The 26,560-nt window shown below is 42.0% G+C and overlaps 1 long non-coding RNA gene across 1 annotated transcript; it reads right to left on the bottom strand.

Moving 5' to 3' along the window:
* Positions 1–10,821: 10,821 nt before the first annotated feature.
* Positions 10,822–24,773, bottom strand: LOC122562457 (uncharacterized). Its single transcript, XR_006315309.2, has 4 exons — positions 24,668–24,773; positions 19,734–19,850; positions 15,786–15,845; positions 10,822–11,765 (listed from the first exon to the last, which is right to left on the bottom strand). It is a non-coding gene; the product is annotated as an uncharacterized LOC122562457 (long non-coding RNA).
* Positions 24,774–26,560: the final 1,787 nt, after the last annotated feature.

The following is a 26,560-nucleotide window of genomic DNA, read 5'->3' on the forward strand; positions in this document are numbered from 1 at the left end:
AAAGAAGGTTTAGGGGTGACTTGATAGAGGTGTACAAGATGATTAGGGGTTTAGATAGGGTTGACCGTGAGAACCTTTTTCCACGTATGGAGTCAGCTATTATGAGGGGGCATAGCTTTAAATTAAGGGGTGGTAGGTATAGGACAGATGTTAGGGGTAGATTCTTTACTCAGCGAGTCGTGAGTTCATGGAATGCCCTGCCAGTAGCAGTGGTGGACTCTCCCTCTTTATGGGCATTTAAACGGGCATTGGATAGGCATATGGAGGATAGTGGGCTAGTGTAGGTTAGGTGGGCTTGGATCGGCGCAACATCGAGGGCCAAAGGGTCTGTACTGTGCTGTATTTTTCTATGTTCTATGTTCTATGTTCTATATTAGATTAGATTCCCTACAGTGTAGAAACAGGCCCTTCAGCCCAACAAGTCCACACTGACTCTCCAAAGAGTAACCCACCCAGACCCATTTCCCTCTGACTAAAGCACCTAACACTGTGGGCAATTTAGCATGGCCAATTCGCTAAACCTGCACATCTTTGGACTGTGGGAGGAAACCCACGCAGACATGGGGAGAGTGTGCAAACTCCACACAGACAGTTGCCCAAGGCTGGAATCAAACCCGGGTCCCTGAGGATACAGTGCTAACCACTGAGCCATCGTGCCACCCCAAGAAGGTAAAAGAGCAAACTTTTGATATAGACAGCAGGCACCACTGGGATTTGAACCCAGGTATCCTGTTTACTAGTCAGGTGCTTTAACCATCTAAGCGACAGCGCTGCAGTCATATCATGGGAAAAGTTCAGAAAATAAAATTTTGATTGACAACACCTGATCTGGGATTCTTAACCTGTAACTTTGTGATTAAACAGACAGTTCCATCCATTTCTCCAGCTGAATTGTTTTAAGCAGAATATTTTTGGACAATTTGATGGCATTGCTGTGGGAATGGCTTCTGGTATTTGAGGGGGTGGGGATGGGTTCTGGTATTTGTTGGGGCCAAGTGGTGTTATTTCTAGAATGTGGCATCACTGGGACTGGCCGCTGGATGGAGATAACAGTTTAGAAAAAGGTTGAAAAAGATCAGCTCTGAGATACTATCAGAAATGCTATAAAAAGGAATGCAGATTCATAGTTCCTTGAAAGTAGGGTCACAGATAGATAGGATAGTGAAGTAGGCATTCGCTATACTTGACTTTATTGGTCAGTGCATTGACTATAGGAGTTGGGAAGTTATATTGCGGCTGTACAGGACATTTGTTCGGCCACTTTTAAAATATTGCATTCAGATCTGGTCTTCTTACTATAGGAAGGATGTTGTTATACTTTAAGGGGTTCAGAAAACATTTACAATGATTTTGCCCGGGTTGGAGGGTTCGAGCTATAGGGAGAGGCTAAATAGACTGGGAGCTATTTTCTCTGGAGTGTCGGAGGCTGAGGGGTGACCTCATAACGGGATATAAAATCATGAGGGGCATAGATAGGGTAAATAGACAAAGTCTTTCTCTAGGGATGGGGGAATCCAAAACTAGGGAGCATAGGTTTAGGGTGAGCAGGTAAAATTCTAAAAGGGATCTAAGGGGCAGCTTTTTCACGCAGAGGGTGGTGCGTATAAGGAATGAGGTGCCAGAGGAAGTGGTGGAGTCTGGTACAATTACAACATTTAAAAGACATCTGGATGGGTATATGAACAGAAAGGGTTTAGAACGATATGGGCTAAATACTGTCCAATGGGGCTAGATTTATTTAGGATTATCTGGTCAGCATGGACGGTTTGAGCCAAAGATTCTGTTTCTGTGCTGTACATCTCTATGACTCTAATCAGACAGCTGCCTCAATACATGTAAATTTTATTTATAAACAATGCCTAGTAAAAGTCATGAGTTCAACTCCCAACCAGGTAGCTGGGGAGTTCAAATTCAATTAATTGACTAAATCTGGAATAACATGTTATCATCAGTATTGGTGACCATGAAAGTATCAGATTGTCATAGATCTTAAGGAAAGGAAATCTACCACCTTAAGGAAAGGAAATCTACCACCCTTACCTGGTCTGGATCAAACTAAGCACAACGTGGTTAACCTGTAAAATGGCCTATTTATCCCTGGAGTTGTATCAAAACCACAAAGAGAATCTGAAATTCAAATAAAACAAGACAAACCACTTGGCACCGACCCAGGCACTGGGTTAGAACATGCAAACAAAAGCCATTTGATTCTGTAAAGTTCTCCTCAAAATAACATAGGAAAGGGTTTTACAATTTCTCCATCCATATTGTTTTCAGATACTGGGAAGGGACCAGATATCCAGCAGCTCTCTCTGTGTGAGAGGTAAAAGTCTTGTCTCCAATGAACACTGTTTGGAGTGTTAAGTGGCTGTGATACTGCAGTGTTTGCCAGGGATGCATTTTTCAGCAACTCTTGAGGTGGTCGGGCAGAAAACCCATGCCCCAATTTCTCATGACAAAATTGGAAGCACTGTCCTACAGACAAGTCGATGATCTTACATAGAAGTACTTACAATGGCAGGGTAGGAAGTGTTTGGGCATTTTTCTTTGTTTTTTGTTGTTTTGCTTCTTTGTTTCTCTTTTGTATCAAAGTTCACCCTTTCTTCTTTTCTGCAGCTGTGGAAGGTGTTGCGAGAGCCTTCTATGGTGGCGGTAGCCTGGCGGATGAGGAACTGGTGGCCATTGAAGGCCTCAGTGTCTGGTCTGTTTGTCCTGGTGATGGTTTCAGCGATAGCTATTAGTAGTGGTGCCTCAGTGGCTCCAGTGGTTACGGTGGCAATGTGGTGACTGTGGGTGGCAACTGAAGTAGTGACGTTTTCAGCATCAGTGACTTGGTGGGTCTGCTCTGTCCCTCCTTTCAATGGCGGCCTCAGGGGTAGTTTTGGCAGCAACATCCCATAGCCACTCCATAAAGCCAGAGACTTCAAAACCAATGGCTCAGACCAAATCTTTGCAATTGTATTATATTATGAATGGTGATGGAGAAAGTAAAAGGAAACACAGATGCCACAAACATCTCCATCTTCAGTGTAACCCAGCACAATAATCCAAAAAAGACAAGGCTGAAGCTTTTACAACCACCTCCAGTCAGAAATTTTGAGTTAGTCACATCAGCCACCTCTGGAGGTTCCCACCATTACAAAAATTAGACATTAGCCAATTCAATTGATTTTGTGCTGATATCAAGAAATGGCTTGTGCTCTGGAGTGCGTTGCACCTCTAGCTAAGCGGGTCCAATACAGTGACAGCACCAACACCGACATACAAAAGTGCAATGTTCTTTTCACAAATACACTCTCATCATTATCTCATTATCAATCCCATTGTAATCATCAGCAAAGTGATGCAAGATGTCATTGACGGTGTTATCAAGCTGCCTTATTTAGCTAAACATTATTCACCTATACTCATTTGGGTGTTGCCAGGCCTCATTATAGCCTCATCACAATGATTCTGGGACCCTGGAATTACAAGACCAGAATACACAACAAATAGGCTTTGGTTCAATTTTAAGTTTGTTTGCTTATTAAACTAACAAGACCATAGTGCAAACTTCTTTATGATATGACTGGAACTTACAATCACCAATGTGGCTGGTTGTTACTGGTGTCAATTGGGGGCTTGGAGATGGTGATGACTGGTCTCCATCCTCCTTTACCTGAATGCATTGCAGCGCCCACACTTTGATGTTGTCCTTGTACCGGTCATGCTTTCACACACTTACAGCCTGTTGGATGACCTAGTATTTGATATCTTGCACTCTTGGTCTTTCAATCCACTGAGTTATGTCGAACCTCAAGGTCAGAGTTAACTCCTGTCTCCTCCCCAGTTGAATACACAACAGGAAGAAAATATGATTTCCCTCATGGTGATGGGTGCTTAACTTGTACAATTGCTCAGGTGTTGCTGCTGCTTTCATTCTTGCTGAGAACCGATTGTGATTGAAAATTGTGGTTAATTTACTGGCATTGTCCAATTTATAGAATCCCTACAGTGTAATTACATTCAGCCCATCAAGCCCACATTGATCCTCCGAAGGACATCCTACCCAGACCCACATCTTATCCTATCCAAGTAACCCTGCATTCCCCATGGTTAAACCCCCTATACTGCACATCCCTAGATACTGTGGGCAATTTAGCATCTTTGGACTGTGGGAGGAGACAGGAGCACCTGGAGGAAACCCACACAGACACAAGGAGAATGTGCAAACTTGACACAGTCACCCGAGAGTGGAATCAAAACCGGGTCCCTGGCGCTGCACGGAAGTAGTGCTGACCACTGAGTCACTATGCTCCCCCCAACCCCAACCCCATTCTTAATGTTTTCCAAACCAATCAAAAGTCAGGATTTCAGTTAACTCATTCCTTCTATACATGAAAGTTAACTGTTTCATGCCTTTCATAAATCTCCCCCCACCCTCATCCCACTTCCTGAAAATAAATTTGGGTCTGATGGAGTACTTTCTACTGTCGCAGGTCGCTAAGTCAGGGACTTCCAGACTGGAACTAACTACCTTAGTAACAAACATCTGGGTGCTGTTTTGTTTTGTCAATCACATTCAATCTGTGTCTCTGAGTACCAACCCTCTGTCATTTAAAAATGTTCTTCCTTATTTACTCCATCAAAACCCTTCACAATTTTGGACATTTCAATCCAATCTTCCCTTAATTTCCTTTGCTCAGAAGACATCAATCTCAACCTGTCGAGCCATTCATGTCGTGAATCCTCCATCCGTGGTCCCATAAATCTCCTCTGTAACTTCTTTAAAGCTTTTGTAAAGTGTGGTGGAGGGAATTGACTACAATACTTCAAGTGGGGCCCAATTAGTGTTTTATAGGAATTGAACATAACATCCTTAATTTAATACTTCATCTACTTCCAACAAGAATCCCTAATGTCATTCTCAGCAACCTTTGCTTACAGTTATTGCACACTGGAAAACCTGATAAAATAAACAAAAGTAATTTCTGTTTCTTCAGTCTTTCATAGCTTGATCCCAATATAAAAATTCTAAATCAATGCAAGACCCTGAACTCTTTATCTTATTATAGTGTCACTACTGACTGCAGTCTTTCCTGCCTACCTCAGTGAGGTGGTCAAGAATGTGCTGATGATGATAAGGTTAATTAGAATTAGATTGGACTCTTATGATGTTCTGATATTTATATTGTTTAGATTATACCAAACCTCTGCAGCTGTCACTGGCACTTTTTAACCTTTAACCAATTTGTTTTGCAAACCATTAAAGAAAATGAGCCAGGAGAGAGTAAGCAGGGCAGGGAAAGCATATACGTGTGAGATATATGGTCCCAATCACAGAAATTCTGGTGTATTTGTGTGGACATCTTGTTTGTTCAGCAGCTTAAAGGCTTCATTGTTTATAACTATACAGAATTGTTGTTTATTTAACAGTGTGTGAGTTAGTTGCTGTCTAGTTATGTCAAGCTATTTTGCACTGAGGACAGATTTACTCCCTATGCAACTGTAGAATTTTTCTTTATTTGAGTAAAAGGCTTTCAGACAAAGGTTTACTCAATGGATCATTATGTAGCAATCCAGATTGTGTGAAGGTTACTCTCTTTGTAACAAGGTAGACTTCTGAGTCATTAAGAATTTAAGGTTATTTATTATACAATTCCATAAGTTTTTTTCAAGCAAAATCTATTCACTCTGTAAATTGTACTGGTTTCTTATTAATTAAGTAAAACAAATTTGTGCATAATTTTAGTTCAATTGGTAGCAATTTTCACTGAGAATTTCCTTTTGCGCTCTATCTATTGGTCAATGCAACTCTAGTGAAAAATAGGTGGACATCCATTTTCATAGTTTATCTTGATTGTTGGTTTTTTTTTGAAGAACTGTGTGAGCTGATCAGTTAATGATATGATGGACAATTATTTTGGAGTTTTGAGAGTCTGTTAAGAACATATAAGCAGGCATGGGTTGCAGGGTGGCTCAGTGGTTTGCGTTGCTGCCTCACAGCCCCAGGGGCCTAGATTTGATTCCACCCTCAGCTGACTGTCTGTATGGAGTTTGCGCATTTTCCCTGTGTCTGCGTGGGCTTCATCCGGGTGCTCCGGTTTCCTCCCACATCCAAAGATGTACGGCTTAGGTAGATTGGCCATGCTAAGTTATCCTGTAGTGTCCAGGGTTGTGCAAACTAGGTCGGTTAGCCGTGGTGATTGCGGGGTTACAAGGATCGGGTAGGGGTCTGAGTCGGGGTGGAATGCTCTTTGGAGGGCTGGTACAAACTCAGTGGGCTGAATGGCCACTTTCAGCACTGTAGGGATTCTATTGTTATATTTATGCAGTCTTGCTTTGGCATTTCGCACAGACACAAAGGAAGGAAATTTATCGTGGCTGTCAGAAGGCCTCAGTCAAGTCAAGGGGGATACCCTTCATTCAGGGAGTCCTGAAGCATTAAGACAACCTCCAATATCTATCCACAAGCTTGGAAATGGTCAATCAGACATTCAGTGTGGTCAGAGGCAGGTTGCTGTCCACATAAAGTGTGTGTAACTGAAAGTCAAGTAGCCTATCACCAACCTTGGGTCTTTTCTGCTGATTGTGGACACAATGGATTTGGTGGGTTTCAGGATATCTGCTGAATGGCAAGCTGTTCTGGGAACAAGGTGTGGTAAGTTGTGGCCAGAATTGGATGTGAGAGACACTCTAGGAGTGCTCTAGATAGTTAATGAGTTGAGTTTTGTTAGAAACTCACTTGGCCTCATAGCAGAAATGCCTTAAAAAAGTTTGATCCAAATTGTACTTAGCCAAATAGATGGAAGATTCAGCCGAATGTATCGATTAGTAGAAAGAAAAAGATTAGGTATAACAAACAATTATTGAAGCAGGGCTTAGTATATGAGAGTGATTCTTGTTGGGTTGTTAGACAATAAATTGTCTGCTGTAGAAGCATGAAAGTAATTTTTCATTATTGCATCATTTAGCTGTTTTTAAAAAATCTCCTTTACAGATTTGTTTAAAAGTGTAAATAGCCAACACAGCCTGTAGTGATGCACTACCATTTTCAATGACAGGGAGACAGACCATAGGGAACAAACATCAGCACCAGTTAAAGCTTGCTGCTTATTATCACTTATGACGGCAGCACTAAACCTCAAGGCTAGAAACTACATAATTGGGTGCATGAAGAGCTGAGGTTTGCTCATGAACAAGATCTAAGAGAAGATACAAAATAATTTACAATGAGAATGGATAAAATTAAAACAATGTCTACTCAATTTTATACTGGTAATGATTCCACAATTACTAAATTATGAATAGATGGATGACTGTCTATTTTCTTAGTCTTAAGGTAAGATCATTGGCTACTCTATCCATATATTACTATTGAAATAGAGAGAATTTGCAGAGCTGTGAGATGCAGAGAGATCTGGCTGTCCCAGTGCATGAATCGCAAGAGATTAGAATGCAGGTATAGCAAGTAATAAGGAAAACAAATAGAATGTTGTGAGGAAAATCAAAAACAAAACAGGGCAGTTATGCTGCAGCTATGTGGGATATTGATGAGACCATATCTGAGGAACTGTGGACAGTATTGGCCTCCTTATTTGAGGAAAAATGGAAATGCATTGGAAGCAGTTCAGAGATGGATTACTTGGAATGGTTGTGTTATCTAATGAGGGAATGTTGGGCAAGCTAGGTCTGCATCCATTGAAGTTTAGAAGAGTAAGAGATGATTTTGTTGAGAAATATAAGACCCCTACAGGATGTAGCAAGGACGTTTTCGACTGTGAGCTAGTGTTTAAAAGTAAGGGTTCATCCATTTAAGACAGAGGTGAAGAGAAATAATTTCTAAATTAACAATGGTGAATGCAAGGCATTTGAATATTTTTTAAGGCAGAGATGATAAATTCAGGATAAGAAAGGGAGTGACAGATTATTGAGGGTAGGTGGGAATGTGGAGTAATCAGATCAGCCATGACCTTGTTAAATGATGGAACTGACCTGAGGGGTCAAGTCTTGCTCCTCTTTTATACGTTTCTATTTTTTGGATTGTATTTGGGTCCACCCATCATTATTCTACATTTTTGGCTTAATGCAGATTCAAGTAACCTATCTTTGGAAATGGCTTCACACAATCTAGTCTACTGCATTCGCCACTCACAAAGTGGTCTCCTCTACACTGGAGAAACAAAGCATAGACTGGGTAACTGCTTCGCAGAACATCTACATTCTGCCTGTAAAAATGACTCTGAGCTTCCAGTTGCTTGCCACTTCAAGTCACCACCTGTTCCCTGGCCAATATCTCAGGCTTGGAGACAGTGAGGTCTGCAGATCAGAGTTGAGAGTGTGTTGCTGGAAAAGCACTGCAGGTCATTCAAGGAGCAGGAAAATCGATGCTTAAGGCCAGGACCTGATGAAGCAACTCACTCATAACTCAGGCTTGCTGCAGTGCTCCAGTGAAGTGCAGTGTAAACTGGAAGAACAACATCTCATTTTCCGCTTGGGGGCCCTGCAGCCTTCTGGACTCAATATCAGGTTCAATGACTTTAGGGCTTGTCCTAGCCCCCACCTCCACACGCCAGGTCTTGTTATCAGGTGAAAGTGAAAGCTACAGATGCTGGAGATTAGAGTCAAGATTTGAGTGGTGCTGGAAAAGCACAGCAGGTCAGGCAGCATCCGAGGAGCAGGAAAATTGATGTTTCACGCAGGAGCCCTTTATCAGGAATGATGCCAGAGGCTTTGGGGCAGGAGAGATAAATGGGAGGGGGTTGGGCTGGGGAGAAAGTAGTTCAGAGTGCAATAGATGGATGAAGGAAGGGGTAGAGGTGATATTTGGAGAGGAGGGTGGAGCAGATAGGTGGGAAGGAAGATTGACAGGTGGGACAGGTTATGAGGGTGGTGCTGAGCTGGAAGGTTGGAACTGTGGTTTTCAGGACATGGTTAAAGAGCTTCAGGGCAGAGAAGACAACCTGGGGGTTGCAGTGAGAGACTCACTGAGATCTTTGTAGAGAGAGGAAGAGAACTTCTTGTTATCACATAGTCTGCTGTTGCACACTACCCATTGTTAGCCATCAACAGTCTCCATTCACAGCTAGTCACCCTCCTAGCCAGATTATTATCCACGCCTTTGTCCGTCCAACTGTTCTTCTCTCTCTATGGGCTCTAACCTCACCTACTGTTTACTCCTTACCATCTCCCCCAACCCTATGTTCTACATTAAATCCAACATTTTCCTAGCTACCATCAGTTCTGAGGAAGGGTCACCAGACCTGAAACATTAACTCTGATTTCTTTTCACAGATGCTGCCAGACCTGCTGAGCTTTTCCAGAAACTTTTGATTTTGTTTCTAGAATTGGCTGCCTTTTACAAAGTTCAAAATAATATTGAGTTCGTTTGCTCACTTTTGATTACATTGGAAAGCAAAACTGCATGGTCCGTATCATTAACAATTAATTCAATATTACTGGTTATATGCCTGGAGTGAAATTAAAAGTTCTTTCCATGTCTATAATGCTCAAAATGGAAAGTTTTGATTTATATTTTAAAATTACATTTTGCGCTAACTAGTTTTGTTTAGACTATTGTATACAGTCATTCAGAAATCTTACTGTCCAGGCCATAATAATTGGGTAGTCATAACTAGCCAATAATTGAATGTGGTCAACTAAGATGAACCATTGACATCATCACACTTACACTGACCAGTGGAGCTGCTCGATACATCTTCCTGTCTAAAATGCTTCCTGCAGAAACTCCAGTCACCTCGTATCAATGTGGAGTATAAAGGAAACTATAGATAAGGTGAGAAACTCAAAGGATAGGAGAGAATAAATCCACAGTGGAGATTTGTTCACATCAATGACCAGTCAGACTGTGGTGATAGAAGCTACTAATGTTGGAGAGCACAGAGGGGGGTCAAATAAGGAAATCACAAGTGGACTGCAAAGGCTATGAAATGCAAAGTTGCAACACATAGATATGCACAGTAAACTGTCTGCTTCATTTAGCCTTCTAGACCAAACTGTGATACCAACAGGCATAGTGATTGTCAAAATAGTTTCCTCCATTATTGGTGCTTTAACATCTATACCTAAGGCATGTTCATTAAATAACATTTAAATCATTTAACATTTTGAATTCCAGTTCTTTGTTCATGTCTTCAGGGATTTTTTAAGTTAACAAAGGAGGTTTTGTTGTTCACCAAGGTCTCAGCCGTGCATTTTAAATAAGGTGGAAATCTGATCCTCTGAGGTCGCCTCTCATGCACATGAACTGTCTGCAAAGCACGTTAAAAGAACAGTTTTGTCCAGAGCAGGGCCCATGATCACATGATACTTAAACAGCATTCATTATAAATGACAGAGCAGAGTTAATGGGATCCATTACCATGTATAAAGAGGCTGCTGGCTTTTTATTAGGAGTTGATGTGTCGGACTGTATGGTTTAATTTTTAAATATAAGAAAACAGAGAAAGAAGAGGTCCCTTGATGATCCCACTGTTTGAAGCAATAAGATATTCACCTTTACATTTGAGAAGGGTCCCAGGTTCAATTCGCTATCTGTTCTGAGCTAACGGATCTCAGATGGAACTGTTGTAGATGTATGATTGACCTCTATGTTCCTGAGATGGAAAGGGAAAATATTATCCAAAGTTTTTGCTGATGATTGTGACATGCAGAAATGTTTATGTTAGCTCTCCATGTATTTTATAATATAATTAGAATGAAAGATGTATTTTTTCGCGCATATTCAAAGTGAAGGATCACAGATGATGCTTTGTCTGTGGAAATACATTGAGTAGCTTTATTGAGAAACCAATTAAGTCAAAGTTGTTCTAGTAGCTGGAACAGTTTATTTGAAATGTTAATGTATGCAGATTGACAGACAATGGAGTAGAACAACTCTATTCATTTCGAATACTGAACCATTAGGGTAATCCATTATCTATGCAAAATTCCATCTAGGGGCACTGCATATTGGAGATGGCAAATATCCAGCCATTAATACCTTCCCTTGCAACACTTAAACTTCAAACTTGCTTGTTTATTTGAGAACAAATGGCTGAAACATAAAGACATCCATTGGCACAAGTCAGAGATCAGACTTTAGTTCTGGTTATGATACTGAACCACTTGGGTAAACTGGAATTCAAGTCAACTGTGTAATCGCATCCTTAAAGTGTACAAGAGATTAGCCCCATAATTGTTTCATCCAAATGATTTGACTTAGAGGGTCTGATGCTTATTAAATCCACATTTTGTAAATTGGATCTTAACTTCTTGAGCTATGACTTTAGTTTAATTGCTTTTTTTAGAGATGGTTATCATTTTGCATTGTATTTGCTTTTATTTAACCAGTAAGTAAAGCTGAATAAGTCGTGCCATCCTGAATGCAGTAGTATGATAGTATTTCTGTCTTCAAAAATGGTACCAGAATTCAGTAGATCTCCAGGCTTTAACTAATGAATATTTAAGGGTTAAATGTAAAAATTCAATGCTGCATATTATGAAACAAATCACAGAAATGGATGCACATGTTTGTTCCTAGGGACTCAGTGCTACAAAAACAGCCAACTAACAATGAACACAGAGCCAATGTGTAGAGGGAATAGCCTTAATTGTCATTCTGATTATCTTAAGAGTCTTGATGGAAAGTCTATTCAGGTGAGGGCAGGGTCAGTTGTGATGCATCTCATGATGGATATCCCACTGACACTTGTTGTCCAGGTTCACAATGAAGAATGATAACTTAGGCAATATTAGCGAAAGAGGCTTCCACTCATGGTATGAATCTTGATGTTTAGGAAAAGATGGAAATAAACAAAGAGGAAATTTGTATAAAACAAAGAGAAAAGCATAAAAGATACTAGAGAAGTTACTAATCAAGCTGACTTTTGCTACCTTATATGACTTTTTTGCTGTAACATTCTGATAGCAATATAAGGTGACAAGTGTAAGCACCTAATACTGAGCAAAATCCCATTCAAAGCCACATCAGCTTACATTGCTGCCACCATTTAGTTCACAATGGTCTCAAACCACTTTTATCATAATGTAAACCCAGCTGATCTCTGATAAAGATGTTGGTGTATCAGTCATTGATGTGACAGTCAGTTACACAACGCTGAACAGTACTGTCAATGAAAACACTTAACTTAGCAGCAGCGTCAAATCAAAATGATGCATGCTGGTAATTGGATGGTGGGCATTTGTGCAAGTGGGATATTGCTAAATGGATGGAGACAAAAGAGATGGTGAAACAAGGCATGATTAATAAAACAATTGCCTGGTGTATATGCATATACAGTATCTACTTATCTGTTGCCTTTCACAAAATATTATAGGATTGAAGTTGGTAGTGATGGTGATTGGGGGCTGGGGGTTTGGAATGGGGTGACATAATACACATATGACCCATTATTTTCTATTAATCTTTGAAAACAAGAACTATACAGAATGAAGATTATAAGTACCTGTAAACGCTTCTGTTCAAAAATGAGAAACATCTTTGCCTCACGAAGGAAGGGAAGGTTTTGGTCATGCAATAATAATTATGAAAATGAACTGAGGTCTCCACTAATTTCTACCATTCAGAGTGGGAAGAAGGGAAGAAACAATGGCTCAGTGGTTAGCACTGGTGCCTCAGAGTGCCAGGCACCCAGGTTTGATTCCACTCTCAGGAGACTGTCTGTGTGGAGTCTACACATTCTACCTGTGTCTGTGTGGGTTTTCTCCGGGTGCTCCAGTTTCCTCCCACAGTTCAAACATGTGCAGGTTGGGTGATTGGCCATGGGAAATGCAGGGTTACAGGGGTGAGTGTGGGTGGGATGCTCTTCAGAGGTTCAGAATGGATTCAATGGGCTGAATAGCTTGTTTCCACACTGTAGGGGCTCTATGGAATAAAGGCTATAGGCAGATTGGAATGAAACAGGTGTGGATTGCCTGCATCTGCTCTGACCTAAGAGGTATACCTCCTTGGAAGGTCAGAATTTAGGGCTCTAATTCACCAGTGAAATGGAAATTCAGATTTATCAAAATCTGATTTTCAGCAAATCTCTGCCAGAGAAATTGCACTGCCAATCATGGTTATGGTTATCAGTTCTGATTTCAATGGAAATGGTTTATTCTAAGCATTGGTAATGTCAGGTATGGTTAACCTACAGCATTGCGCCTCATGGATGTACCAGGCAGAAATAACTAACCCTAGGATTGGGCAAATTGGGGTCCCCACCATAGAGCCTCACACTGGGTTTATAAACACATGAGAGGAAACAGAGCCAGGGTAGGGATAACGTTTTTCTTGAATAGGTCGATGTAGCACTTGTGTCCTTTTGTTTTGTTTCAGGTTTAGTTTGGAGTAGGTATGGCATCATTATCACAAAGAGCTTCATGGAATTATAACCAAAAATCTCATGAGAATTGGTTTATAATTGTGGTGATATTGAGCAATTTTGAACACGTCCTTAGAGTCACAGAGTCATTAAGATGTACAGCACAGAAACAGACCGTTTGATCCAACTTGTCCATGCTGACCAGATATCCCAAATTAATCTAGTCCCACTTGCCAGAACTTGGCCCATATCACTCTAAACCCTTCCTATTGACATATGCAACCAGATGCCTTTTAAATGTTGTAACTATACCGGCCTCCACCACATCCTCTGGCAGCAGGGTAGGTTTCTTTCTCTGATCAGGTAGTCTCTGCCTTTGTCTCTCTTCCTCCTTTTTAAAGTGCTGTTGTTTTGATCTTTCTTCCCCCAAAGTTCCAAAATGATGCAACAGCTTATAAACCAGTAATTAGTGCTCCTCAAATCTCCAATACCTAAAATATCTCAAAAAAGGAGCAACTCTTAGAGCCACAATTTTTTTTTCCTATCTTTCTTGGTACAATTTGCCTTGGTCCCAGCACCATGCTTAGTGATGGCTCCATAGGCAGATGACAATTCCACTTTCAGGAATGGTCTCTGCAAATTTCTCAGGACAATTGGATTCTCCAAAATTCCTGGTTTAATGAGTGGAATTGTGTGTGTGTGTGTGTGTGGCGAGGGGGGGGGGGGGCGGGGGGGGGGGGGGTCATAGCTTGCTCAAGCAGCAGTCATGATATATTCATTTTAAGCCACTGCATACTGCTAGGATTCATGGAATGAGAAGGAAGACTGATTGGCTTCCAGGTGATCAAGTTCACCATCTGCAGCTCCATATCTTGACACCATTGACATAGCCATCAACTGATGAGATATAATGAAGATCATGCAGGTATCATAGATTCATAGAGATGGAAACAGACCCTTCGGTCCAATCTGTCCATGATATCTGACCAGATATCACAACCCAATCTAGTCCCACCTGCCAGCACCCGGCCCATATCCCTCCAAACCCATCCTATCCTACCCATCCAAATGTTGAAATTGTACCAGCCTCCATCACATCCTCTGGCAGCTCATTCCACACACGTACCACCCTCTGCGTGAAATAGTTGCCCCTTAGGTCTCTTTTATATCTTTCCCCTCTCACCCTAAACCTATGCCCTCTAGTTCTGGACTCCCTGACCCCAGGGAAAAGACTTTGCCTATTTATCCTATCCGTGACCCTCATAATTTTGTAAACCTCTATAAGGTCACCCCTCAGCCTCCGACACTCCAGGGAAAACAGCCCCAGCCTGTTAAGCTTCTCCCTATAACTCAATTCCTCCAACCCTGGCAACATTCTTGTAAATCTTTTCTGAACCCTTTCAAGTTTCACAACATCTTTCCAATAGGAAGGAGACCAGAACTACACACAATGGCCTAACCAATGTCCTGTACAGCCGCAACATGGCTTCCCAGCTCCTGTACTCAACACTCTGACCAATAAAGGAAAGCATACCAAACGGCTTCTTCACTATCCTATCTACCTGCGACTCCACTTTCAAGGAGCCATGAATCTGCACTCCAAGATCTCTTTGTTCAGCCACACTCCCTAGGGCCTTGACATTAAGTGTATAAGTCCTGCTAAGATTTTCTTTCCCAAAATGCAGCATCTCGCATTTATCTGAATTAAAGTCCATCTGCCACTTCTCAGCCCATTGGCCCATCTGGTCCACATCCTGTTGTAATCTGAGGTAACCCTCTTCGCTGTCCGCTACACCTCCAATTTTGGTGTCATCTGCAAACTTACTAACTGTACCTCTTATGCTCGCATCCAAATAATTTATGTAAATGACAAAAAAATAGAGGATCCGGCACCGAGCCTTGTGGCACTCCACTGGTCACAGGCCTCCAGTCTGAAAAACAACCCTCCACCACCACCCTCTGTCTTCTACCTTTGAGCCAGTTTTGTATCCAAATGGCTAGTTCCCCCTGTATTCCATGAGATCTAACCTTGCGAATCAGTCTCCCATGGGGAACCTTGTCGAACGCCTTACTGAAGTCCATATAGATCACATCTACTGCTCTGCCCTCATCAATCTTCTTTGTTACTTCTTCAAAAAACTCAATCAAGTTTGTGAGACATGATTTCCCACGCACAAAGCCATGTTGACTATCCCTAATCAGTTCTTGCCTTTCCAAATACATGTACATCCTGTCCCTCAGGATTCCCTCCAACAACTTGCCCATCACAGAGGTCAGGCTCACCGGTCTACAGTTCCCTGGCTTGTCTTTACCGCCCTTCTTAAACAGTGGCACCACGTTTGCCAACTTCCAGTCTTTCGGCACCACACTTGTGACTATCGTACCAGGAGCAATACCAAATATACTTTAGCAGCCTGAAGAGTTTACGATCGTCTTAAAATAGCACGGCTTGACTCTTCAAAGTTGTCAAAATCTTAGTACCTTTGTCATCCAGGGAAACATCGGGATGAAGCAAGCTGGAGGAAGAAAGCCTCCTTTCGGCTGTGAAAAGTACAAAATGCAGACAACATTTATTTCCATCATGATAACATTAGCCGACTCCATTCCTGCCTTAGGTCATCTGCTAATGAAACTGTTTCCATTACTATATTACTTCAAGACTTGAATGTTCTGGTGCTCTTATGGCTAGTCATGCATCTTCCATACTACTTAAATCTAATCAAAACTCTGCTGCCTGCAACCTAATTCAAACCAAATCCTAATCACCCATTGTTCCCTGCTCACTGACCTATATTCATAGCTGACCTAGTAATGTTATGACATTAAAATTTTCATTCTTGTTTTCAAATTCTTTCATTATCTTGTCCCTCCCCATTGTTTTGAGCTCCACCAACCCGTTAACTCTCCATGGTATCTTTCAATTCTGACCTCTTGTTTGCCTACAATTTCTATTATTGCATTATTGGCAGCCTTGCCTTCAGTTGTTAAGGTCCCAATCTCTCGAATTCTTTCCCCATGCCTCCCCATTTCTGTATCATTCTGTCCTCTTACAAATTGTTCATTCCAACCTTCCAAGCTTTTGAAAATCGATTCTGATAGCTTCTCATGAGGCTTGATGTCAAACTTTGTTTGATAACATTCCTGTGAGGCACCTTAAAATATTTGTTATATTCAAGATGCTGTATAAATGTAAGTCATTGTTATTAAAGAATCAGAAGAGAATCCAACTGAACCACTTTCACAGGTAGCAAGTGCCAGGGTCTCCTTACAATACCTTTACCTAGGTACTCCATTCAGCGGATATAGCTACAGTTCTCTCTCTGTTTTCACATAATACAATGACCAATACATGCAGCATTGTTTTTATCAATGCAGAGTTTCAGTTGTTTGCTTATTGCTAATCTATAGCAGTGCTCCTTCTAGGTACTCCAACAAGAATTCAGATGCCTGGTGCTGGTTGTCTATTTTGGGTCTTTTGTCAATGAGGTGTCAAAATCCTGGAATTCTGGATCAAAATCCTGGAATTCCCTGCCTAAGGGCACTGAGGGTCAACCACAGCATGTGGGCTGCAGCAGTTCGAGAAGGCAGCTTACCATTACCCATTTGAGGGCAATTAGGATCGGCAATAAAAGCTGGCTCTCCAGTGACTCCTACATCCCACAGATGAATAACAAAAAAGTGACTTCCTTGCTATTTACACCTGGTCCCACAACTGACTCTATCACAAATCCTGTAGTAGCTGTGTGGTGTTGTTTAGTTTCTGGCACATCTCTTGACATTTGAACAAGGTACCTAATGGGGTTAGATGTAATACTACTTGAAGTGCAACAGCCATTCTGTTTCCACTCTAATCATGCTTCTATTTCCAGATACTTACTCAGTCACCTGATCTCTGACCAGGCATCAAGGTAGCAATGAAGATAATGAAACTCTGCAGTATATCTGGTCAGCACGGACAAGTTGGACCAAAGGGTCTGTTTCCAGTGTCTAGCTTCTTGAGAGCACATTGGATAGACTGTGGAGATTGGTGTACCCATCACTTTTGCACCCTGACCATTCACTGCAACTGGCCTTAGGATTACTGCCACTTTGAACTTGTCCACATTTGGTTCTGATGTCGCCCAATGCACCTTTTGTACATTCTTAATAAGCAGTAATCCCGATTGGAACAAGTGAGCTCTTTCATAGTGACCATCCACTCTTGTGTGGTGCTGGATGCATTCTCTAATAACTCCAGAAAATGTTGCTACCCAGGTAACATTCCTCTTTTCAAATGAGGCCCTGCAAGATTTGGATCCTAAGGGGGTGTAGCGAGTAGAGTCATGGAATTGTGAATCATACAGCACGGAATCAGACCCTTCAGTCCAACTCGTTCATGCTGACCATGTTTCCCCAACTAAACTAACTGCACTTGCCTGTGTTTGGCCCATATCCCTCTAAATGCTTCTTATTCATGTACCTGTCCAAATGCCTTTGAAATGTTGTACCTGTACCTCCATCTACTACTTCTTCTAAAATAAGGACATAAGCTTGTGCTTCAGCTACCAGATCCAGTTCCTCTTCTGCCATCTTCACCAGCCCCTTGCCACACGTGGAATATGTAGTGCTCACCTTTAGCTACCTCCCAGTGTAGAGGTACCTGTATGTTGCTTTCTATGGGCAAGGTCAGTCTGCTGAATGCAGTGTGGTGCTGACTTCATGTATTGCATTGAAATTTGGAGTGGCTTCATCATAAACACCTACAGGAACTAAATAAAAATTAGAATGGCAATTCCTGAAGCAGTTTAAAAACTAGGATGCATCTTGCTGACACCATTTAGCACCTCAACAGTTCAATAGAGATGAATGATGGATGCATTCTTTCATTCTGCTGTTCAGCATTTTGAGATGGTGCCATTTCTCAGTTTGTGATATCACTTCATGTGGTTTTCTCCCTTTATCTCATTGATGTCCTCACTTGAGAACATTTTGATCATCCTTACCTCTCGTTTTAACTCATAATCCAGAGCTTATCGTCGCCTCATGAATGTTGACTCTAACTGTTCTCTGAGTTAATTAATCTATAGTGAACCTTAGGAAAGGTCACGGACCTGAAACATTAACACTGATCCTCTATCCAGAGATGTTGACAGCCATGCTGAGTATTTTTAGCACTTTCTATTATTTCAAGTTTCCAGTATCTGCAATATTTTGCTGCCACCTACATACAAAACTGTTTCTCTGTAATGTACTTATAGCTCATTTCTTTTGCTTCCTATCATATGTATCCTGGGTTTAATGGTTTATGTTGAGGTAGCTGATATCTGCTAGGACAACAGTTGGAGGTATTACACTTGGTCTGAGTGAACTTGGACTCAAGAGAGCTAGCGTTCCATTAATTCTTATCTATTCATACTTGATTTCGCCGGGGGGAGCATCAATCTTGATTATAATGCCAAGCTTATGATCCACCAGGCTGCCACTATCAACTATCACTTGAGAAGGGAGGATGTTCTCAATGACCAGGAAGTCCTAAATCCAGGACTCTAGGGAATCACAGTCTAAGAGTAACGAGGAGAATCTTCTTCACTCAGAGAGTGGTGAGCGTCTGGAATTCTCTGCTACAGAAAGCAGTTGACACCAAAATATTGGATGCTTTCACGAAGGAGATATGTCTTCAGGCTAAAGGGTTCAAAGCAGGAATAGGGTGATTAACCATGATCATATTGAACGATGGAGAAGACTCAAAGGGACAAACGGTCTACTCCTGCTCCTACATTCTAGGATTCTATGTTAACAGCAAATAGGAAAGAAAGTTACACTGTGGGCGGCACAGTGGCACAGTGGGTGGCATGGTGGCACATGTGGGCGGCACGGTGGCACAGTGGTTAGCACTGCTGCCTCACAGCGCCAGAGACCCGGGTTCAATTCCCGCCTCAGGTGACTGACTGTGTGGAGTTTGCACATTCTCCCTGTGTCTGCGTGGGTTTCCTCTGGGTGCTCCGGTTTCCTCCCACAGTCCAAAGATGTGCAGGTCAGGTGAATTGGCCATGCTAAATTGCCCGTAGTGTCAGGTAAGGGGTAAATGTAGGGGTATTGGTGGGTTGTGCTTCGGCGGGTCTGTGTGGACTTGTTGGGCCGAAGGGCCTGTTTCCACACTGAAATGTAATCTGTAAATCTGTAAGTAGGAACCAGCAACCTTAAGGAAAGCAAGTGGAGAAAATAGAAATGTGAATTAATTCCAGGCTGCTTACTAATGAATTTTAACTTAAGCCTTAAGATCCAAGGGATCGAAGCCTAACTCAATACATCTTTCCTTATTTTTTGTATTCTCATGTTTAAGAATTACAAAGAAAAACAGCAAAACTTTATTTGAAATAGAAATAAATTAATTTAGTGATGCAGTCATTAAACATAAACCTTTGTTGTATAAGATTTTGCAATTTTTACCAGTGCTTTTTCTGGTCTCAATACAATGATTCTGCTGTTTTATCCATGAAAATCATAATTCAGTAGGCTTGCTGATGAGTAATCTGGATGTGGACTGGCTGCAGCAATGAGTGACATCTGCTAAGAGAAGGCAGAATGACGTCAGACACCTGGCTCTATATGAGTCTTACTCAAAACTCTGGCTCCTGTCTTGAATTCCTTACACTGTTGGGATTTTGTTTTTCTGTGTGATGATTTCTAGGGAGCTATTCTGGATGGCTTTACTTTATTGGATTTTCCAACTAGTTCTTTCCAGGGAAAGAAGTGAAACCAGTGAAATTGCACTAAACTCACTTTATGTGATATCGCAGGCATTCTGCTGCAGTATCAGGTGCTGGTATTGATGCTGCCAGTGGTCTGTGATAAATGTGAGAGACAACATACTCACGAGGATAGCAGGGTGAGTGATGTGCGTGGTCCCTTCTCACAAGGACGCTAGTGGTTCAATGTCACCACAGCAAATCTGTTTTAAAAAATCGTCATCTGTTGTTTGCTGTTTTTTTAAAAGAAAACGCGCAGGCAGACACATTACGGAAAGGACACATTTGGATCTGGGTAATGGTGAGGGATGTGTGGTAATTTATACCTTATTAGTGGGATCTGAGCGTTTTAGCAGTGCAGCTCACGGCAGGGAATTTAAAAACCACGCTTAGTGTTATAATATTGCAAAGACAGTACACTGAGTTACTTACCCTTCTGTTCAACATGTAACTTTCTCTTACCAACGGGAATTAGGAAAGTGGAAACAGAGAGAGTCAATCAAATGGTTTGTCCGTGTCTCATCTGATGGCTCAGGGATGAATCCAATGCTAAGTCAAACAGAGACCAGCCAGGAGGGTATGTGGGGTACAAGAATTATTTAACATACTCTCTGGCAAAGAAAGAAGGAAAACAGCTGTCCGAGATCGCTGTTCCATGACGCCATTTGGCGTGGACTGAATTGGGCTCAACTGTTGTGTTGAGTAGCCTCTAAATTTGTATTGGTTTAAAAAAAATCAAGCAACACTTACCGTATATAAAACACTATCCGAACAACAGTTAGCTCTTTTACTTGTGGCTGGAAGAATGTTGTGTGTGTACGACAATATTAGTTATAGCCGTGGAATGGATCATTTTAAGAAATCAGTGCATAGGGAACTAAGGTGTAGTAATCCTACACCTCGACACTCACCAGAGCTGTTTTTGAAGGGTATACAAACAATCCTTTGCATCACTTTTTCTCTAACTGACATTTCACATGATTAAATGCTTTCTCTTGTTGCATTGTTTGGCTAAAAATAGTTTACAATTGAAAACTGATATATAATTACAAATGAAGAAGGCCATTCACCCATCCTAGATACTGTTAAACTAATACCAAATTTGCCTCCTCGATTCCACTTGGACATTTATTCTACATGTTGCTCAATCTGAGCACAGAAGAATTTTCTGATACCAGTACTAAAATTCACTTTCACTGGTTTGAAACTGACACACTAGTTTCCCTGTCATTTAATATAAAATAATATTCTGGACCAAATCTCAATACACTCTGAACAATTCTAAACTCCCAGCTGTCCCTTTTTAGATTAAAAAAAATCCTACGTTTCTCCAGTCTTTCACTGATGCTGGAAAGTAGTGTCTCTGTTGCTGTAATGTGTTCTTTATTCCTTGATGACCAGAGCTTGCACCATATAACATTTGACCATCAACTGCTCTGACATACTTTGCATTGTGCTGATGATATGGTTGAAAATGTTATTGGTTTGGCTGTTTGCTTTAGTTGGACCTCTGTAGCACTGAGTGCCAAGTCTCCTGATTTGCTTTCAGATTAATCCTTAGTGACACACCTGTAAAGTTGGCACTATGTATTTTCCATCTTCTGTGAAACACTTTGACAATTCAAATTACTTCATTAAATTTATCTGCCATTGTTCCTCCTATGTCTATATTTTATCCAATCCATTCTAAAGTTCCTCTTAATTCTATTCTCCCTCCTAGTTTTCTATCATCTGCAAATTTGGCCACTTCACGTTGAGGTTCGGAATCCAGGTCATGAAACGCAAAGGCACCCAGTTCAGTACTAATCAACTTCACTCTGACATAATATGCTTATTGTTCTGTGTTATTCCTTAGCCAGTTTTTTGCAGATTCCCATGGGTAATCATGAATCCCCACTGTTTTGATGTGTTTTTTAAAAATGTAACCTATATTTCTAATTAACCTATTCAGATATGTTAATACACACCTTTGGAGCTTGTGGGACTTGAACCTGGGCTGCTTGGTGCAGGGATAGGGACACTACCACTACACAAATTGAGAGTGGGGTGCTGGAAAAGCACAGCAGGTCAGGTAGCATCCGAGGAGCAGGAGTATCTAAGTTTTGGGCAAGAGCCCTTTATCAGGAATGAGGCTTGTGATGAGGGGGTGGCGAGATAAATGGGAGGGGGGCTGGGGCTGAGGGAAAGGTAGCTGAGAGTACAATTGGTGGATGGAAGTGGGGGTAATGGTGATAGGTCGGAGGGGAGGGCAGAGGGGAGGGTGGTGGGGTTGGTTGGTGTGGGTGTTGGGAGATGTTCTCTGAAGCGCCCTACAAGTAGGCGTCCTGTCTCTCTAATGCAGAGGAGACCATATCGGGAGCAATGGAGACAATAAATGACCTGTGTGGAAGTGCAGGTAAAATTCTGATGGATGTGGAAGGCTTCTTTGGGGCCTTGGACAGAGGTGAGGGGGGAGGTGTGGGCGCAAGTTTTGCAATTCCTGTGGTGGCAGGGTTAGGTGCTGCGAGGGGAGGGTAGGTTGGTCGGGGGATGTGGACCTGACAAGTGAGTCGTGGAGGGAATGATCTTCACAGAAAGTGAATAGGGGTGGGGTGGGAAATATATTTCTGGTGGTGGGGGAAATGGCTGAGGATGATGCAATGAATATGGAGGTTTGTGGGGGTGGAATGTGAGGACAGGGGGGTTCTGCCCTTGTTGCAGTTGGTGGTGTGGGGTTCAAGGTCGGAGGTGCTGGAAGTGGACCTTATGTGCTGGAGGGCATCATTGACCATGTGGGAGGGGAAATTGCGGTCTTTGAAGAAGGAGGCCATCTGGTGTGTTCTGTGCTGGAATTGGTCCTCCTGGGAGCAGATGCGGCGGAGTTGGAGAAATTTGGAATAAGGGCTGACTTTTCACGGGAGGCAGGGTGGGAGGAGGTATAGTCCTGGTAGCTGTGGGAGTTGGTGGGTTTGTAGAAGACTTCTGTGTTAAGTCGGTCACCGGTGATGAAGATGGAGAGTTCCAGGAAGGGGAGAAAGGTGTCTGAGATGATCTAGGTGAACTTAAGGTCGGGTTGGAATGTGTTGGTAAAGTTGTGGTGCCCCTGCACCACAAGAGGGCCTGTAAAGCTGTGAAATGCACTCAAACCAGGTTGAAGTTGAATCTACAAGCTCTTGATCTCTAGTTAAATACATTATCCCTGGTCCGACCCATAATATGAACCTCCTCAAGGGCCTCAGTGAGACTTAAAGTCACAATCCCTGCTTTACAAGGGTATTAAACACTGTCCAGTAGCCACTGAACCATGGAGCAGTCCCTGTTGACTTGTTTTTTAAAGCTTTAAGTTAATAACTAATTGTTTGTCCTTGTCAAAACCTGAGTTGCCCCATCCTCAGTGGAAGAGATTGGTCAGGCACAGTATTGCCTCTATTAATATGCTGACTCCTCCTGACTAGGTCCTGCCTGTACAAATGTCCCTCAAATATACTTTGAATGATCGTGTCCATAATTTTTAAATGCGATTGAGGTATATTAACCAGTAATAACCAATGTTGTTTTATCAAGGTTGCTGTCAACATAGGGACCACATGAACCTGTTTAGAGTTTATAATCCCCGGCCGTTTTCAGTGATAGTCCCATTATATAGGTCAGTACCTCACAAGCCTCCTGCCCAGTTTGTCTGGATTCTGAAATGAATAAAATCTCTCCTTGCAGAATTGTTTATTTTAAGCTTGGCGTGTGAACCAAATAGTGAGGTATCCGTGTGGGCGGACTTAAGGGGCAGGGGTGAGGATTTGTCTTTAGAAACCGGGCACGTACAGATGTATTGCTCAGGAAATTCGACATCTAACATCACTGGCCAGCAACAGGGCAAGATCCCTGCACAGGGCTGAGCCAAGATATCACAGAACGACACCTTCAACTCGCGGCAATAAAGATGATGAAACTTCGACTTCGTAGTTGTGTCCTGACTTTCTTTTTGTCGCCATCCTAATTTTCTAAGGAAAAATATAGTGTTTGAACAAAATTATATCCTCACGCTTTCTCTGGATTGTTCAAACCATCGCCACAAGATGGCAATGTCCACGTGTACAAGCTTTCACATCTTTTCTCAAAACCACAAAGAACAAGCGCTTTGTGTGTGTGTGTGTGTGTGTGGGGCGGGTGAAGAGGAGGGAGGGAGAGAAAACAACGTCTGGACTCGGGCACCCAGATAAATATTATGTTCTATAATTGTTCCCTGGCGAAAGATACACACGGAAAGAAAAAAAAAACATGAAGCAGAGTAAGCAACCTCTCTGAATCTAGGTGTATTCAGAGGGGCTGAAGAGTTCAGGTAGCAGCAGCACAATACAATGTAAAATAAATAGGGATTAAAGAACTTTGATCGAAAGGAAGAGACTGTATTTCAACTTCTCAGGCTGTCTTATATTTTATTTTGTTAAAAAAATTATAACCGGTGCAGTATGCCTCGCGTGGGGAATGTACCTGTGTGTCTTTGGTTTTGCATTGTGTTGGTGGTCACCCACAAATATTATTTCATAAAATATGTTGCTTCAACCTCAGCCCCAGAGATGTTGTAAGTCGTTCCTACATGTCATTAAACTTTAAACCCGGAATATAAACGAGAAGGGGGAAATTATTCATTTCTGTTACCTTCGGAAAGGTCTCGTTCTCCTCTCCTCTCTCCGAAATCACAATGCAAATTCGTTCAAATCTCTCGCAGCCTGTCACATCCTAACTAATAATTTCAGTGTCGAAGTTCATTTCGACGCTGTTACTCAATACCTAAAAACATCACCACGCGGATGGCTCACATGAAAACTAATTACACAGAATCAATATTTAATCACCAGCTCCAGCTCCCTGGATTCCATAACAGCTAGAGCAGAGATTCTTCTTAAAAAAAATACTGCAATACATTAATCCCCCTCAGCCTCCCGGACTCGGACACTTCAAGACATTTTAACTCCCATTTCTAAACTTTCACAAAAATCGGTTTTGTTTTACAGCAGAGGTGTAACTGACTTGAAATTAACAACGCGTTGTAGAATCGACTGTGTCTAAAAAAAACCTCCAAACGGAATAAACCTGGGAATATTTAAAATCATGACTACTGTTTAATTATATTAATAACAGGGATTATTCAACTGGGGCCGATGATTTTCGCCCTGATTTCTTGTGTGTATGTGTGTGTGTGTGTGTGAGTTCCAGATTCCCCGTTTTCTCTCTCTCTCTCTTGAGGAGGAGATTGGTTGTTGGCGAGGGAGCCTTGTCTCTCTCTCTCTCTCTCTCTGCTTGTGTCTAATTGTGGGATGAATTTCAAGCCCCGCCACCCCGCGTCCAGATCACATAAAGGTTTAACCATTTTAACTGAGATTATTGGCATAAATATTTGATAAAGTGAAGAGGAGATATTAAATTGCACTATTGATTTTAACACCAGAACAGAATTGCATTCGTTAGCCCCCCGAAGACTAATTGCGTTGTTTAAGGAGGCTTGGACTCCTTAACCATGTCATTTGAAACCTTTGTCTTTGTGGTTTTTCTCTCCCCCTTTGGTTCATTTTCTTTTTGAACAACCATCAGAATGAAATGTGGACAGGAACTGGGGCAGGTTGGGGATAACTTGAACTGAACGGTGACAGTGAAGACAGGAGTGCACTGTCCGGTTCGCTATCCTCTTCATTCGGGGGAAGATCGTTCTTATGAGCCCCTCGCTCAAAAAAAAACTTCAGCAAGATCCCTTTGCATTCCGACCTGCTTTAATTCACCGTTTGCACAACCAGACGAAACAGCATTGCTGCATTGCTCTGTGCTTGCAAACGAACTGTTAATTAGAGGGGAAAGGGCTCGCTAAACTCCCAGCTACGGCGAGCAGGCAAACCATTGGCTTTTCTGGGAGTTCGCTTTAACTTCCTTTGCAACCAGCAGATTTCAGAAAATACTGTTAACTTGACGGGGGACTTGTGTGGAGGATACAGCGCAGCGTGAATGCAATGGGCAAATCATTTTCTAAATGCAGTTAATTTATAAATGCTAAGCCAAGGCTTATCATTTCGAAGGGCGCTCTTTAGATCCTGCATGCACTTTGTAATGACACCCCCCCCCCCTCCTCACCACCCCCCTTTTCTTGCTCGCTTCCTTTTTTTGTGTGTTTGCCTCTTTGTCTCTCTTTTTAAGGGGTTCACTTCAGTCCACCTTAACTCCAAGCCCCGCCTTCTGGCTAGGAGCATGCGTAGCAATGATTGGTGGAGGAATAATGGCTGAAATTGATTGCAGATAGCAGTATCAAACTTGTTGCTGGCTTTCCGAGGGATGAGATCAGACTGTGCTTCTCAAGTCAGCACTAGTGATCGAGACAGAGAGACGATCAGACAGCGAGAGAGCGAGAGAGAGAGAGAGAGACAGATCTCAGCCTAGATTCACTCTCACATGGTGCTGGATTAAAGATTTTGAGAGAGACAGAAAGAAGAGAAAAAAAAAGGAGACGAACATTTCAACTGAGAGGTTCCAGTTCCCCGGCGGTCTCAATCAGTAGATGGATGC

The sequence above is a fragment of the Chiloscyllium plagiosum genome, unplaced genomic scaffold, assembly GCF_037043375.1.
Source record: "Chiloscyllium plagiosum isolate Xiang-an unplaced genomic scaffold, Cpla_swu_hap1 HiC_scaffold_24, whole genome shotgun sequence".
Classification (NCBI taxonomy): Eukaryota; Metazoa; Chordata; class Chondrichthyes; order Orectolobiformes; family Hemiscylliidae; genus Chiloscyllium; species Chiloscyllium plagiosum.